This window comes from Haliotis cracherodii, unplaced genomic scaffold (genome assembly GCF_022045235.1).
Source record: "Haliotis cracherodii isolate W230 unplaced genomic scaffold, xgHalCrac1.p SCAF_6, whole genome shotgun sequence".
In the NCBI taxonomy this organism is placed as follows: Eukaryota; Metazoa; Mollusca; class Gastropoda; order Lepetellida; family Haliotidae; genus Haliotis; species Haliotis cracherodii.
In genome coordinates this window covers 63,311,053-63,314,061 of record NW_027266319.1, presented here as the reverse complement: position 1 = coordinate 63,314,061, position 3,009 = coordinate 63,311,053, and positions in this window count along the sequence as shown.

Below are 3,009 nucleotides of genomic sequence, written 5' to 3'. Positions count from 1 at the left end.
ATCGCTCATTGTGACGCAACAGATATGACATCACAGTGCCATATATTAAAGCTCAACTTTTCAAGCTCTCTGTCGTCAAACCACTGTTTAGAAGATTTCTATCGTGTATTCAGCCCAAAATGTTTTACCACACATACATTGAATTCCGACTACAGTCATCTCCGGATTGTGTTATCTTTCATTATTTCAAAACACCTACTGACAAAAGCTCAGAAAGAAGTACGTTTATAGATATTAGTTTCTGTTGCGATGCGGCCGTCAATTCAGCTCTTTTAATCAGATGTGTTTATTGTGATTTGAAATCAATGATATCCAAACAAACATAATCACGCCAACCACAGTGTATCATCACTAATACCACCGTGTATCATCACACATACCACAGTGTATCATCACTAATACCACCGTGTATCATCACACATACCACAGTGTATCATCACGTATATTACAGTATGTCATCACGTATATCACAATCTATAATCCCACATATCAAAGTATATCATCACGCATACCACAGTGTATCATCACTAATACCACCGTGTATCATCACTAATACAACCGTGTATCATCACTAATACAACCGTGTATCATCACACATACCACAGTGTATCATCACGCATACCACAGTGTATCATCACGCATACCACACGTGTATCATCACACATACCACAGTGTATCATCACACATACCACAATATATCATCACGCATACCACAGTGTATCATCACACATACCACAGTGTATCATCACGCATACAACAGTGTATCATCACACATACCATAGTATATCATCACACATACCACAGTGTATCATCACGCATACCACATTGTATCATCACACATACCACAGTGTATCATCACGCATACCACAGTGTATCATCACGCATACCACAGTGTATCATCACACATACCACCCTATATCATCACACATACCACAGTGTATCATCACGCATACCACAGTGTATCATCACGCATACCACCCTGTATCATCACGCATACCACCCTGTATCATCATGCACACCACAGTGTATCATCACGCATACCACCCTGTATCATCACGCATACCACCCTGTATCATCACGCATACCACAGTGTATCATCACGCATACCACCCTGTATCATCACGCATACCACAATATATCATCACGCATACAACAGTGTATCATCACACATACCACAGTGTATCATCACACATACCACAGTGTATCATCATGCATACCACAGTGTATCATCACGCATACCATCCTGTATCATCACGCAGACCACCCTGTATCATCACACATACCACCCTGTATCATCACGCATACCACCCTGTATCATCACGCATACCACCCTGTATCATCACACATACCACAGTGTATCATCACGCATACCACAGTGTATCATCACACATACAACAGTGTATCATCACACGTCACCGTGTATCATCACGTATACCTCCGAACATATATATATATATATATATATATATATATATATATATATATATATATACCATTCTCAGTGACAATGTGTTCGCCAGGGCACGTTAAACATCAATCAACATCGTCACTGGGAGACGCAGAGCTGGAATATGCGCGTTTGTGCACAGTAAACTTTCCGTTAAGACGAGCATTCTCGACAATGTTATTCTCAGTTGAACACAAAGCCAACCCATATACCACCTTGCGTCATCGTGTAACATTTGTTGGAGACTCAGGCTGAATGAACCCCGCGTACCTGGTGCACTGGGTGTGTGAGGGGGAAAAAACATTATAAAACCCATTTTCCTGATAACCTATGTTTCAAAACAATATTCAATAAACACACAATCAATCCACGGTCAGATAGCATCACCCAGGGAGCATCCGTTTGAGGGGGTGTGGGGGTGTGGGGGGGGGGGGGGGGGGAGAACTATCTATTAATTACCCAGCTGAATCCGACAAACTATTTATTCACTGATAATCATCAAACAATCTATTTATATTCACTACTAGCACAAAAAAATTAATTCCAAGAAAGTGCAGTTATCAAAATTGTTATTGGTTTATTGAATTATATCATCTTTTCCAACACTGCCAACAAACTGTTCATTTTGGGCATGTTTCTCAACTAACTATATTTAAAAAATCAAATTGAACTCACTTAAGAAAAGTCGTAAGGTTGTAAACATTGAACTGGTCTCCCAAATCCAACTTCGCGTAAGGTTAACTGATAATTGTAAACGAGAACCCACGAGTGTTAATGAAACGATCCATTTTCTTGATTTTCCTAAATTGTTTGATAGTCATAACTTAGAAGTTGACGGATGACAAAGTAGACACAATTTTTGGATAACAACTTCTTTAATAGAGTAAAGGCGACGTCTCGGTACAGATCCTGATACCGTTGTCAAGCAAGACTTGCTTGATAGGGAATCAGATATGCTCTATTTAAATATCGAATTGCATTTATATATGAATCCGACATTATTCAGTAGCACAGTACCCATGATAAAGTGTTGGTTTATGAATTAAAATATACCAACAAAAATATAATAAATAATTAATACTTCGGTTGGTTGCTGAAAATACAAATTTAATCAGGTTTGGGACTAGGCCCATGGCCTCGTACTTCCTATTGTGTTGGAATTGAACAAAGTCAGATATCCGGCTGATTTACGATAACATTCCTGAACTAAACAGGCGGACAAAATAAGATATACGATTAATAATTAGATTTGACCCCGAAATTAAAAATGTTATCAAAACGTTTCTAGGTTGAAAATCGGCACCGAAATACTGTAAATTTAAGGTCAAAAACACAACCATGACTCCCGTGGAAGAACGTTATATCGAAATTATCAGAAAATTGTAAAAATCAAAATATCATCGTTCTTAAATATTAAATTTTTGAAAATTCATTTTATCATTTTGACTTCATATACATAGTGATTTACAAATGTCTCACTTGAGAGGATATCGTGGGTATATCAATGCATTGCTTATTTCGATATTAGAAAAATTATAATGTGTCTCAAAAGAAAATCTATT